Below are 14,632 nucleotides of genomic sequence, written 5' to 3'. Positions count from 1 at the left end.
GCTTAAAATATGCAAGCTAAGTGTTTTGTCTAGGTTATTTCATTAAATCTTACTACAACACTATGAAACAGGCACTATTATTACCCCTATTTTACAGAAGAGGAAACTAAGACACAAAGAAATCAAGTAGCATGCCCGGGTCACACAGTCAGAATTCAAGTCACCAGTCCTGGCAGATGATGCCCAAGGACACCCTTGGTCTCAGTCACTCTAGTAACTCCTAGGGACTCCCTGACTCTGACAGTGCCTTAGCTCAGGATATATTCAGCTGGAGGGCAAAACCAATGCCCCCTGAAGTAAAGGAAGATTTCTCTGTATAGCTCACAAGCCACACGTCCTGTTCTGAAGGTTGATTCATGAATGAATCTACATTTTCATTTCCCCCTCCACTTTCATGGGGGAGTGACTTACTCAGACAAGGTCTGAGGAAACGTGTCAAATGGCCCTTCCAGGCCTCTCTCCACTGCTCTTGCTTAAAGTACAGTGCTAGGTAATATTCCTGTCTCTTCTCATCTTCATCACATTGACCTGATCAAAGAGCCCTGTGAATGAGCCTTTCAGTTCTGTCCAGTGGAGCTGTTGATTCCTTTCTTGTCCCTAGGTTATACCCCCAGCAGACACCCTCTGTCTTCCTTATGGCTGACCTCCTATCTGGGCCCACTTGGCTGCAGGTACAGGCTCAAAAGAGAACAGGAGCCAGCTTCCAGGAGAGGATCTGGGTCTGCCCAGATTCCCTAAACCTCACTACTTGCCAATAATTGGCCCAGTAATTGGATCCATCAGGGCCAGCCATGTAGTTTCCAGCTTAGAGTTTTGCTTGGGCTTGTAACGTTTCTGAAGGCACTTAGCATCCTCTAAAAATGCTATTTCTCAGATGCTTCCTGAGCTCTAAAGGAAGGTCCTGAGTGTCTCTCTCCTTGGGGCTTCTTCCAAATACAAAATATGAAATTCTTTGGAACTTAGGGCTGGTTTAGAGGGCTATGGTATCTATTAAAACTCTTGTCTGAAAAGGGACACTCATAATCCTTCATGTTTCTTGTATCCTCTAAAGCAGTGATTCTCATGGTGTGTTCCCTCACCCAAGAGCATTAGCACCGCACTGGAAATTGTTAGAAGTGCAAATTCTTGGTCCACACTCCAGACAGAACTGAATCAGAACCTGCCTGAAACTAGCAGTCCCTGTTGAAGCAAGCCTTCCAGGAGACTCTGATGCACACTGAAGTGTGAGAACCCCTACTCCCTAAAACAAAGGTTCTTTATCTCTTTTGGCGTTTTTGGTTTGAGAACCTGATGAAAAGTTAGGACCCTCTCACCTGCTTCAGAGACCTCCTCAACTCTGAGTTAAGAATCCCTGTTCTGGAACTGAGAGCTTGTCCATGCCTCTCTGGCTTCCCACCTCTCCACACTGCCTTGAGAAGCGGTGGCCACGCACTCCCTGTTAGCTCTTTCATTCCTGTCCTGTTGGTTGTCGCTGAGAGTGGGCAGCCCCCACACCAGAGGAAAGGGCTTTCTGCCCCATTTGTGCTGCAACTGTAACCCGTGGCCTCTAGACAAAAACCAAATGCTCAGGCATGGGGCATCAGGCCAGGGCCTGGGCAAACAGAAAAGTGATTCCATCTCCTGGAGCTGGGAGCTCTGTGTCAGAACAGAAGTGCTAAAAACTGCAGCACTTCCTGTGACAGTCCTGGCTGGGGAAGATGACTGCAGCTAGAGCTTTGTCAGTGCCGAAGCCTGGTTATTCCGGTTGTCCCTGTTTGAGTATTTGTGGTACCCCTGTTCGCTTGTACAAGTATCTTGGTTTAGACAACAAATCGTAGATGGTCACCCCTTTTCTCACCTAACAGCCTCGTCACTGGTCTCCCTGTGGCCATTTTTGCTCCCTGCAGTTCATTCTCCATGCAACAGCTCGCCCATAGATATGGTTACAAGGCCCTTATGACCTGGCCCCACCTGACTACCCAGTTTTGTCTCCTTCCTTTCACCTCTATGTTCATCTCTCTTAAGCTTAGCTGGTCATCTTCCCATGTCTTAAATGCATGAAGCCCATTGCCACCTAAGAGTCTTCGGCCTTGTTTTGCCCTCTGCCCAGAACATGCTTCCCTACAGATCCTCTCACATTGGCCCTTTTTCATAAACAGGCATCAGCCTTCATGTTCTTTCAAAGAGGCCCCCTTCCAATCCCTCTCCCTCACAGCTCCATTTCCATTTTCTTCCTAGTGCTTATCACTGTCCAAAATTGTTTTTTTCTTTTTCTGGGAGGCTCACACTGTGAGGGCAAAACTAAGGCATTCCCAGTGCCTGGACAAGTGTGGAACACAGCAGATACTCAGTAAACATCTCTCAGCTAAGCAGCTGGACTTCGTTGACGCCCACAGTGCTTCTGGGGCTGACTTCCTTATCCATGTTAAATGCAAGTACTGTCATCCTGTTTTATCTCACCTCTGGCCCACAGGTGGCATAGGACAGGGACCCTGAATATGAGATGATTCTTCTCTGCTGCTAAGTCGCTTCAGTCGTGTCCGACTCTGTGCGACCCCATAGATGGCAGCCCACCAAGCTCCCCCGTCCCTGGGATTCTCCAGGCAAGAACACTGGAGTGGGTTGCCATTTCCTTCTCTAGATTCTTCTCTGCCCGCTGCCAATTCTCCCTAGCTTCATGTACTTCCCATCTCTGAATGGGCCTCAGCATCTCCTCTCCCTAGGTATTTCATCTCCAGGTGAGCTTCTGGGGAAAGGGCAATAACCCTGGCCTCAAAAGATCACTTGATGCCCACTGTGCCCCCAGTTGCCCCCCAAAGCACTGTTGTTTGGGGCTCCAGCCATTCAGTATGCACTTGGGGGGCCCTCGGCAACTAAGCTTTTGATGGGCAGTATTCTTCTGGGCTTCTTGATGAGCTGGGAACTCACTCTCCTTGGTATCCACTAGCTGAGGGAGTGGAGGAGACTAGCTCTTCAAGAGTTATATTCCCTTTTTCCCAGTGCCACAAGCTGGGAGGTGTCTAGAGAATTATGGCTTCCATAGAGCTCCAACATCATTGGTGACATTTTACCAAATCCTGGCTCTTCTATTCTCTGTTCCTTGGCCCTCCCTCCAATCTTTATTTTTCATTTTTAAAATATTTATCAGTTTATTATTGGCTGTGTAACATCTTAGTTGCAGCACTCGGGCTCTTTGTTTCAGCATTCCTGCTTCCAGTTGTGGAGTGCAGGTTTAGTTGCCCCAAGGCATGTGAGATCTTAGTTCCCTGACCAGGGATCAGACCCAGGTCCCCTGTATTGGAAAGCAGATTCCTAACCACTAGACCACGAGGGAAGTCCCATCCTCCCAATCTTTAAAATGAGAGTTGTGACAATGAACCCCTCCCCCAACAGCATTCCAAAGCAGCAGTGAAAAAGAACCTCCCTCCTTCATTCTAAACCTGAAGAGGAAATGAGGCTCCTGAGCTCAGCTGAGTTTAAAATAAATTTAGGCTCCAAGATAAATTTAGGGCTATGGAATATGGACTCAAATAGCAAAGTCATACAGAAGAGAGAGAGTTCGATGGTTTTCAACCAACTTGCCGTAAAGTGAGTCCTTGATGAGAGCCAGGCTGCTGTATAGTGGGCAGAGGACAGGGAAGTGGAAGCAAGGATTTGGAGACAAACCATCACTCTGGAGGATTTCCAGGGTCTTTGTCTGAGTTGCGGCCTTTGAGGAAGGAGCATGGAGGTGGGGGTTAAAAATATTAGTTTTGAAATCAGATCTAGACACAAATGCAGACTCTGCCACTCACAAACTTTGTGGCCTTCAGCAGCTCTACCTAACCTCTCTTGGTCTCAGTTTCCTCATCTGTAAATGGCATAAGAGCACCTGCTTCATCTGATCATCGGGAAGATTAAATGAAATAATTCATGTGAAGAAATTTTAGCACAGAGTAGTGTTCAATAAATTCTTTCATCATCCTTTTCCTCGTTGAGGTTGCTGGTCAAAAGGGAGACAAATGTAGAACTTTTGTAGTTGATAGGAGCACTTCCTCCAACAGCCTCTGAGTTCCCAGGTAGAGGAACCAGAGAAAGAGTAGACGCCTCTTCTAGAGTGACCAGCTAGTCTGCATTTAGCTAAAGGGAGGGGAACCCATTCTGACCCCTTCCTGTTTCGGCTTTGGTCCTTCCTACATTCCTTTCTCCTACGAGCCCAAGGAGGATCCAGTCTGCGGTGCCCTCTTCACAGGCCTAGTTGTGTACCAGACCAGATTCCATTTTGGTTTGCCTCTACTATCTCTGTTCCAGGCCTGGAGTGTCTGAGGTTTTTTGGCAATGGTGGAGCAGAGTGCTCTTTTGAAAAACAAAATGAGGTCTCCGTCTAGGCGCTCTGCTTCATTCTGGCTACAAGCAACAGCAGAGAATCTGCCATCTGCTAAGGGCATGGGATGACTAGAGGTCAATGCTGAATATTAATTCACCTGTTGGACATCTAAGATAGCAGTTAATCAGCCCTGGGGAACAACTCTTGCATAAGGAAAGGAGAGATTTGCCTTTGGCAGACATTTTTACGCTGGGGCTTTTGGGGGTCTGTAAAGCTCCTGAAGTTTTTTCAAAATATATTTATTTTTAATTGGAGGATAATTACAGTGTTGTGTTGGTTTCTGCCATACATCAACATGAATCAGCTATAGGTATACATATGTTCCTTCCTTCTTGAACCTCCCTCCCACCTCCCACTCCATCCCACCCGTCTAGGTTGTCACAGAGCAGCAGACCAAAGCTCCCGAAATTTTACACAAGTTTATACCTGTATGTGCAAGGTACATTTTTCTGAGAAGAGGATCCATAGTTTTCTTCAAAACTCTCAAGGGAAGTCAGAGCCCAAATAGGTTCAGAATCACTGGTCCTAATCTGAGAGTAGAAATAGAACCGTCCTCTAGGGGGTCTCTAAGAGGCTGCATCCTTCAGCTTGGCTGATCAGCAGGACTATTGATGAAAAGCGCCTGCAAGTGGGGTTGCTGAGGCTTGGAGGAAAGAGCGTTATCCTCTTTATTGGACCTGGGGTGACTGGTTGGAACCTGCTCTGTCCATTTGGGAAGTTGGGGATTTTGAGCTAGGTAAATATCCCTTGTTTCCCTGAATTTTGGTTGCGATATTATAAAGCACTCTAAACTGTGGGATTTTGTGCCACATGGGGAACTAGTCTAATGCTGTCTCAGAGGTGAGAAACGAGGTTAAGTGGCTGTGCTGGGTGTGTGCTGGTGGTTGTAACAGCGGGGTCTCCTTCCAGGGTCTCTTTACATGGCCCTGATTTGGCTGCTTGTTACATAGTTGGTACTCAGTAACAGTTTTTACATTGCTTTGTCTTTGTGTCCTTCCTTTTGGAGACAATAAATCTAAGTTCCATAGTCCATTTTTTAAATTTCCCCGGGGCCAGTGGCTTTTCCTTACCCCTGTGGCATCCTTTCATGAGAGGCCAAGTGCCCGGTCTTATCCCCAGCTGTGCTTATTTACTCCTTACCCCTTACCCTACAAATCCTGAAAAATAGCTCTGAAGGCCAACTTGGGGCCTTTTGAGATTGTCTGCTGCTGCTTGTAATATGATTCCATCACTGAGTCTATTCAGTTCTGGCCAGTCCTGGTACTATCTTCTGTTCTTCTCAATACCCATCATTCCTTGTTTCAGCTACTTGTTCCTGTTGACAAATGGCATCTCTCTCCCTGCTCAGAATTTTCTCCCTCCTCTCCAACCCCAAGTTCATGTGCTCAAGCCAGCTCCCTGGATGGCCTCAGAATGCCACAAGGGTTTCCTAAGATGTGGCTGTCTTCCTACCTGAATCAGGCAAACATGCTCTGAGCTCAGAGTCAGTTCACAAGTAGGAAGTACAAACTCAAAGTAACTGAACACAGTGGTTCCCTGGACTCCCCCAAGAGCACAGCATGATCGCTGTAAGGTGAATTTACTGACAGAAGCTTCATGAGACAAGTTTCAACTTTGCTTTTGGAATATTCTCCAGACACGAAACAGAGTCACATCTCCAGACATAGGCCTCTGATTTGGAGTCATCAGACTGTGTAAGGTCCTCTAGCTACCCCAAGAACACAGGTGCTTCCATCCTCACTGCCACTGGAGCTCTGGGCAGGGCCATCACCCCAGGACTGCTGTGATCCCTACAGAGCTGAGGGTTCGGATGGAGGTATTAAAGGCCACACAGGCCAACATTTTCTCCAAAAGCTCCTCCAAAAGATTCTCTATACAGGGAAAATGAGGTCTTGGGAGGAGCTGCCTGAGCCACATTCCCCTCTTTGAAAGGTGGGCCTACAGTCTGGAGACCATGCCGCCTGACAGAGGGTCAGCGCTTCCTCCCCCTCCTCACCCAGCGCCGGCAAAAGTGTTTCTGTTCCATCCGTCTTGCTTCACTGCTCCTCTCCTGCACCCTGATGCATTTTACCCACTCGTTTTGTGCTGGTTGTGAACAACTATGACTTCAGTTGCCTCTTGATTGTAGGACTCTAAGGATGATAACAATGGGAGCAGCTACCCTCTGGTGTTTGCTTCCTCCTGAACCCTGACTTCCATGAAGGAATTGTGAGGGAAAGGAAAGGCCTCCGAGGCCATCTGGTCTCACAGTCTGCTCCCAGGCAGAATGAACTACCCCTCGGACCAGGCTGACTGGTCCTTCTAACCTCATAATAGTTTCTTGGGTTATTACAGAGACTTTTTATTTTGATCAAATTACCTATCCTTTTATGGCTTTGTATTTTGTGGTTTTTAAAGAAGGTTTCTCCATCCCCAAATAGTAAACGTATTCTCTCATATTTTCTTATATTTAGTTTATAGTTGTATTTCTGTGTTAGTCCTTTATGAGGAATTTATTTTCATATATGGTGTGAGCTAGGGATCTAACTTTTTTTTGCAGAGGAAAATTATGGCATGCTGCCCAGAATTATCTATCCTATAGGCCATCTTCTCACCAGTGACTTGAAACACTACTCTTCTCATATTCAAATGTCCCATGAATTCACGTGACTGTCTGGATTCTCTATTCTGTTGCATTGAACTTTTTATATTCCTTGTACAGTTCAGTTCAGTTCAGTCGCTTAGTTGTGTCCAACTCTTTGCAACCCCATGGACTACAGCATGCCAGGCTTCCCGGTCCATTGCCAACTCCTGGAATTTACTCAAACTCATGTCCATTGAGTCGGTGATGCCATCCAACCATCTCATCCTCTGTCGTCCCCTTCTTCTCCTGCCTTCAGTCTTTCCCAGCATAAGGGTTTTTCGCAGTGAGTCAGTTCTTCGAATCAGGGGGCCAAAGTATTGGAGCTTCAGGTGCAGCATCAGTCCTAATGAATATTCAGGACTGATTTCCTTTAGGATGGACTGGTTGATCTCCTTGCAGTCCAAGGGACTCTCAAGAGTCTTCTCCGACACCGCAGTTCAGAAGCATCAATTATTCGGCACTCAGCTTTCTTTATAGTCCAACTCTCACATCCATATATGACTACTAGAAAAAACATAGCTTTGACTAGACGCACCTTTGTTGGCAAAGTAATGTCTCTGCTTTTTAATATGCTGTCTAGGTTGGTCATAACTTTTCTTCCAAGGAGCAAGTGTCTTTTAATTTCATGGCTGCAGTCACCATCTGCAGTGATTTTGGAGCCCCAAAATAATAAAGTTTGTACACCATTTTAATAGTTGTATCTTTGAGTGTGTTTTGATACAATGTATTTTTCTCTTTTGTTCTTTTTTCCAAACACTGTTTTTTGTTTTTCTTACATATGTTTTCTTTTCAAATGTACTTCCCTGTCAGTTTGTCAGATTTCTTTTAACAAGTCCTATTGGAATTTTGGTTGGGATTTTATTTATTATGCAAATGGGAGAGGGTCGATATCTTTACGATATTGACTCTTCTCATCCAGAAGTAGAATGTCTCAGATGTGTTCCTAAGGGCCTCCAGGGGAGACACTCTCTCTTCTCCTGACCCCACAGTCCCTCAGTGGCCATTGGCTAGTGCCCTGAGCCACCAGAGCCTTGTGTTGCAGTGTACTATGGTTCTAGTTTATTCATTCCCTCTTCCACTCAGAGATGGATGAAACAGTTGAATATTTGATTTTGCTCAGGAATTCCAAGTTTTATCTGTCCAAGACTCAAAAGTACTCAGGGGAATTATCCCATCTCTTCTACCCTCTGCCTTTATATCCCGTTCCTGGAATCCCCCTTCTTGTCTTGCTGTCTTACTCTTTAGAGTAGAACTGATTAATGGTTTCTTTAGTCCAGATTTCCCCAAGAATCAGGTTGGCCTGAAACACCTCCCCTCATTCTGACCGCCTCTCTTTCACATTGTTCCATGTGCTTTCTAAGCTTCACCCACACAAGATGATAACTTGGAAGGAAACGCCACAGGTATCTGAGGGTATAGCAGTGTTAGCGATTCTGTGCCTGTTGCCTACACTAGAAGCGAGAGTCCGTTTCCCAAGATTTGCCAGCAGATATCAGCCTGTGACTCTGCTCACCACCTTCAGCTTCACAGAGGGTCCAGGAATTCCCAGCCATTTGCGACTCCTGATTTCTGTCATGTGCAACAGCTTCGAGAGGCAGGGTGTTAGCTTCGACTGACTGCCAGAGGCCTGGGGTGAAGCAAGAAGTCCTAGCCTTTCCGCTCAGAACTCTTTCAGAAATAGCCTTTTCCAGCTGTCTTGTTGCCAGTGTGAAAGCCTAAAGGGCCAGAACTAAAGTTCTGTGGGCTCTCACAGCAGGTGTGATAGCCAGGAAGAAGGAAAACAGGAGCCTGACTGGGGTCTAGAGCCCCACCTCATTCCCCAGAATAGCTGAATGTGCTTTAAGGGCAGGTACAATGGCAACACAAAGACCTAGGCAGTTTGCCCAGAGTTTGCATATGCACCTGGTTACCAAGAAAGGCCACAGAGTCCGACTGTCAGACACGCTTTGCCCAGCCATGTTCCTCTTGTGTATCTGCATCTACTTGGCTGTCTCTGCATCACCTCCTCCTGCTTCCAGGTGCCATTGGTCCAGGTCAGCACCAGTTAGCACTAAAATATCCCCTTGACACATCTTCACCTGCCGCTTATCCAGGGGATAAGATTTCAGGGTAAGGCCTGCGGAATTTGTCACAGTGGTTGGAAAGTCACTCCCACATAAGACTCTTAGAGAAAATGATTTCTAGACATTTGTGTTCCAAGGGACAGAAGGAGCCACTACAGCACAGTGAACTGATTTCAGGGACAGGAAATCTGCCACAGGGGCTGAAAAGTTCTATAACACAAACATAAGTGCAGTATCTGATTCCTAGAGATCTCGCTTCCAAACACAAGATGCTACAAAGAATTTTCCCTGGCCATCTCCCACAACACCCCCCAAGTTGCTCAAGGCCCAGCCAGCCACCCAGTTTTACATGTCTAAATCTGAAATCAAAGTCCCAGGCAGGGAGAGGGATTGTCACAAGTAATTGCAACATCCCACAAGAATTTGTTTAGGAGTTAAAAGAAGCCAAACCTGGGCCTTCTCCAAAGCTTGCAAGTCTGAGCTTTTTGAGAACCACGTCTGACCCGTTCCAGTGTGTTGAATGTAAATGTTTGTCTTGTGCCTGCTTGGCAGTTCTGGGGGACTCTGCAGGGCTCCTGTAGCCCACCATGGTGACCCGTGTGGCTTCCTCTAGGAGAGGACAGTGTAGGGGACTGCCTGCTATGAGCCACAGGCCCCTAGAGTTGGCAACACTATCCCAGAGAGAAAGATGGGGTGAGGGCTCTGAGGGGCAAAGGCTCCAACGTGGCTGCAGGAAGGGGCTTACGTGGGCCAGGAAGGGACATGGGTGTTCTGACACACCGCCACATTCATTCTCAGCAATTTCTGTACTCACTCTGCCCTTGCCCTCACCCCTACCTTACCTCAGTCTATTCTTCCGTGTTAACTTCATGACATTATTTTGAGATGCTGTTCTTTCTTTTTCCACATAAAAAATATCCATCTTCAAAGTGACAATTTAGGGCTCAAATGCAGTAGCTACTCCAACTACATCTCAAGACAGACCAGCATAATTTTGGATACAGTTGGTTGTTATGAACCAGAGACAGTCATCATCATCATCAAGCAGTTACAACTTACTGAGCCCTTACTTTGTGCACAGGCCCCTGTGAGCCTGACATTACTATTTCCCTATTTAATGGAGTTGGGCCAGGCTTGGTGAGGTTAAATGGCCTGCCCCAGGTCTTCCAGCTGGTCAGAGAAGGATCTGGGCCTCCAGAGGGTCTGGGTCATTGCCATGGCTCATTATCTTCAGGAAGAAGCAGAAGGAAGCAGAGCCCAGCAAGGCGCCTGCCAGCCCCAACAATCTAAAACTGCCAGGAACAGTTGGAAGGGGCTTTCAGAGCCTGTCTTTCCTAGGCCCCAGGTCACCTGCAGCCAACCCGGGACCACAGGGACATGACAACTCAAGATGAGGATGAACTGGGGGGAGAGGGAGAGCTCGGTGGTTCTGCCTTGTTCCTGTGGTTGTGGGCATGGGGGGCCCAGTGTTCTTGTGCGTCCTGCCTCATTCCTCCTCGTTCTCCAGGACTTCAGAGGGGAGGCATTCTCTAAGAAGGGTAATTCCTATCCCACCACTCTGGCTCAAGCTTCAAAGAATGCAAAGGGAGCCAGAGCAGGCCAAGATCAATTTCTACTTGAAGGCCAACAGTCCTACTGTCTGTCCCCCAGCACAATTTCTCTTCAAAATAGCCTATTGTCTCTCTGTCCCCTCTGCTGATTTACATGGCAGGTTTATTTAATTAGCCAAAGGTAAGTCAAAGTGCAGCTTGTCCTCAAAGTTAATTAATATTTACTGAGTCACCACACAGTGAGTGACGCCAAAACTGGACTGTGTCCTCTATATCAGCATAGGGAACAGACTTCAACCCCTTGTGCCTGGCTGGGAATGGGAACTGGAACCAGTCAAAGTAGGGATGATGGGGCCCCATGCTACTATGAGGAGCAGATGAGGCCATGAACCGAACATGTTTGCTACAGTGCCTGGCACATAGTAGGGACTTAGATATTGATGGCTGTGTTTGTAAATTTTAAAAACAAGTTGGCAGGGAAAGGTGGCTGGGGGATCATGTTCCCCTCTGGGACATTCCAAGGGAGAGCAAGGTAAACGGTAGCGGTAGGGTAGCGTAACCAGGGACACAGACCCTCAGGTATACCCCCCACCCCCACCCCCATACTACCCATGAAGAAATGCGCATGCTTCTCCCTGTTTTCACCAGGCCCCTTTAGAAGATGGGGAAACTGCAAGTGGTTAACCCTGGAGGAATTCAAGCAGAGCTTGTATAAATGGAGGCTCTCCTTTAATTGTGACGTATTAGCAAAGGGAAGGAAATCTGTCCTGGGCAAAAGAGTACTACTGGTCTTTGCAGTTCTTCAGTTCTTGCTAGGCCAGGACCCTTCCCCTCCTTCTGTTCCCCACCCCCGCCCCCTGCCTGGTCTCTGCACACACCAGAACCCCACTCCACTCTTAATCCAGAAGACTTTTTTCTTTTTTTGGCAGAAGTGACATGTGGGAGCTTAGTCCCCCAACCAGGTATTGAACCTGTGCCTCCTGTATTGGAAGCACAGAATCTTAACTAGTGGAACACCAGGGAAGTCCCAACAGAAGACTTTTGACCCTGGCTTTTCTTTCAAATGGTGCTTCCTTGGGCCCTCACTGGTGGGGTGCCCTGATCACAAGGGCAGAATTTGGTGACAGCGCTTGCCCTCTCCCTCGCCCTCCTCGAGGGCTGCCCCCGTCTGACTTTGGGGCTGCAGGGAGCCCATTCCCAAAGCCCTCTTTGCAGCTGGTGGCTGGGGCATCATGCTCCTAACTCTCTCAGTTCAACATCTGGGCAGCCTCAGTCCTCCTCGTGGAAGTGCTAGTACAGCCAGTGCCTGGGTCTGTGGGCTCTTCACTCTGTCTGCCCGGCTTAACTCGCTGACCTATTGGAGCCTGCCCCAGGGTGAGGATGAGACGTTACCATGAAGCAATCCAACCCCAGGCTGGACTTCCTGGATGCTGAGGCCAACTGGGAAGACCACATTACTGAGACATGACCCAGTGACTGCCTCCACTGCCAGGAAGAGAGATTTTCCAAGTCAGAGACGGAGGCAAGATACCAGCAGCTCTAAGACCTAGACAGATTTGGGAAGGAGGGCACAGTGAGGCTTAGAAGTTTCATCCTGGGTTTGCCACATCTTCAGTGCAAAGCCAGAAGCTGAGTGGGAAGCCTTCTTCTGAATTACCTGGGATGACTTTGGTAAGGAAAATGGAATGTGCAATGGGGCAGAAACTGATGAAGCCAGACTGTCAGCTACCCTTTGGCTCTGGTGGGCCTGAGGTTCTGGGGTCCCGCGCCCCCTGCTGCCCCTCATAGGGGCTTCTACCCTTCGGCTTCCTCCTCCCCAGGACGCAGCCTGACGCTTCTTTTTCCCAGTGCTACTTCATCATCCGCTCCCGCCTCACTCTCTTACTTTTTTCACCTTTGGACCTAGCCTACAGCTGCTCCCTCTTCCTTCCATAACCTGGACTTCCTCCTTCTGGACAGAAACTTCTGAGTGCGACCTGGGACTTCATTTTTGTAATGTATGACCCACCCTCTTGAAGAAGCCACTCAGAACTGTGCAGGTGGCAGCCTTCCCAGCCAGCACCTCGGAGCAGCCTTCTCTGCTGCTCCCCAGAGGGCACCTAGCCTCAGCGCTGCCTTCTCCCTCTGTGTGTCCCACCGCAGAAGCTGACGCTTCCAACAGAAGCCCACCCTGAGAGACAGAGCCTCTCCGGGCTCCCCAGAGCTCCCAGACCAGCCCTCCACACCACTCCACTGGACTCGGAACATCTTTCTCTCTTTCCCTCCCTCTCCCTCTGCTCTTCCAAACCCTGTCCACTTGGCAAGTTCTGCTGGCTCCAGTGTTCACACTCTAGCCCATCTCTACCATGTCTGCTCCTGAACCTCCTGCTGCCAGGTCACTTGCTGTGACAAAAGTCTCCCAAGTGTGTTTGTCCTCTGAGATTAGAAGCACCCAGAAGACAAGGAATTTTACCTCCTACAAAGCTTAGGCCAGCGCTCACATCCGCGCTGATTGCTGATCCTCTTGGAACCTAGGGCTGCCTCAGGGCTCTAGGTGCAAGGTCGGAGGAGTGGCAGGTCCGGGTGTGGTTGGGCCTCTGAGGCATCCATTGTCAGCTCACTCCGGGAGGGAAGAGAGGAACTTTACCCAAAACGGGTGAGGATGAGAGGGAGGCTTTTATTTCCAGGGTGAAAGGAGGGAGGACCAGTCGGGAGTCAGGTCCCTGGGTGTCAGCCACCATCTGGTGGAGAAGCGCACGCGGGTTGCGTAGGACATGGATCCCAGGAAAACCCCGAGACCTCACAGTTGCCTCCTCCCCTCCGTCCCTCCACCGCCCCAACATCCCTCCATCCCTCCACCGCCCCAACATCCCTCCACCACCCCAACATCCCTCCATCCCTCCACCGCCCCTCCATCCTTCCATCCCTCCACCGCCCCAACATCCCTCCATCCCTCCACCGCCCCTCCGTCCCTCCCAATGGCCACCTGCCTCCCGGTTCGCAGCCCTGGGACAGATTCTTGCGTGACTTCGGGCGGCGCCCAGTGCTACTGTGGACAGCTCATTCCGCGGCGGTGGCGGTGGCAGCGGCGGCACCCGCCGTGTCCCCGGCGCCGCCAGGGGGCGAATAGGGTGCCCGCAGGCTCTCGGGACGTCCGGGGCACCGACGCAGAGCTTGGGAGAGGCCCGGTCAGGGAACTCGCGCCCGCCAGAACCTCCCAGCTTCCCGCCGCCTCAGCCGGGCTGAGTCGCGCCGCTACTTCCAGCCCCGCCTTCGGGCTGACTCGGTCCTTCTGGGCGCCCCAGGCCTGGGCGGGGGCGCAGCCGCCGCGCGCCCGCACAGGTGGCAGGGCCGCCAGCGTGCTCAGCCCCGCGCGCACAGGGCACTGCCCCGCGGACTCGCCGCACTCCCTTCCCGCCCCTCCTCCGCCCTCTTGGCAGCCCCGGCTCTGCTCTCACAGCCGCCCCGATTTTGGGGCCGGCGACTGAATAGGCCGCACCCCGGGCGCAGCAAATGGAGGACGCTGGAATTTAAGCAGGGGATAAGGGAGGACGCATCTTGGCCTCCCGCCTTCTCCCCACCCCTGCAAAGCGGCCGCGGGCGGTGCGCAGGCCGATCTCTAAGCCCTGGGGCTCGGGTCCTGCCCGGGCCGGTGCTGGTGCGGGTGCTAGGGCGAGACCCCGCGCGAGGTTGGCCGGGCGCACCCGTGCCGCACCTGTTGGAGCCGGCCTCCACCCGCTCGGACCCGAGCCGGGCCGCGGTACACGCTGCCCGGGCGTGTACTGAAGGGCCACAGTTGGCTTCAGGAAAACAAAACGAAATCGTGGGTTCACAATTACGTATGTCTGCTCCTTCCTGGGTCAGCCGGTTAGGACCACATTTCGGTCAGTCTAGGCCTGCCGGCGGAGACCCCGACGGCTCAGGACCTGCGCCCTGGCCTTGGCTTTGCTGAGGCTCTTCTGACTCGATGAGATGCTGTTTCCGTAGAAAAATAGTCTGTTCTTTGGAACCCAAATCAGCCTTTATCAAAACATGTCTGGCCTGACAGAGTTGGTGATAAACATGTGTGTGT

This window comes from Moschus berezovskii, chromosome 8, assembly GCF_049115385.1.
Source record: "Moschus berezovskii isolate FMDL1 chromosome 8, NW_MosBer_1.0, whole genome shotgun sequence".
Taxonomy (NCBI): domain Eukaryota; kingdom Metazoa; phylum Chordata; class Mammalia; order Artiodactyla; family Moschidae; genus Moschus; species Moschus berezovskii.
The sequence above is the reverse complement of the archived record's forward strand: the minus strand, read 5'-3'. Positions refer to the sequence as shown.